The sequence below is a fragment of the Berghia stephanieae genome, chromosome 3, assembly GCF_034508935.2.
Source record: "Berghia stephanieae isolate SIO BIC M18660-M18661 chromosome 3, UCSD_Bste_1.3, whole genome shotgun sequence".
Lineage (NCBI taxonomy): Eukaryota > Metazoa > Mollusca > Gastropoda > Nudibranchia > Aeolidiidae > Berghia > Berghia stephanieae.
In genome coordinates this window covers 54,090,154-54,090,519 of record NC_088362.1, presented here as the reverse complement: position 1 = coordinate 54,090,519, position 366 = coordinate 54,090,154, and positions in this window count along the sequence as shown.

The following is a 366-nucleotide window of genomic DNA, read 5'->3' as shown; positions in this document are numbered from 1 at the left end:
AAGGTTTGAATTCTAGGATGAGAGTTTTGCGACTAATGCCACAAATCCAGTCAGTGAGCAAGCCAAACAATGCTTGACTTGTTTCGAGACGAAACAATGCACCTACTGTTCGTCCTCCGTGTGATAAGCTTGAATCAAAATTACACGCATTTAATAATAACCAGTTTACTCTAGAAAACTCTGAAAATGTGGCCAGAAAACTCGTCCTTCAAACAAATATCGATCGATTTAAATGCCTCTCATCTTGGCAAAGTCTCTCAAACCTGGGACCCCACGACGTTAAATGAACGTTTATGTTTTCCATACAATAGGCCAAAAAATGGTCTATTATAGACTGGCATTTTCAACCGTCCATTTTCTTTGGAT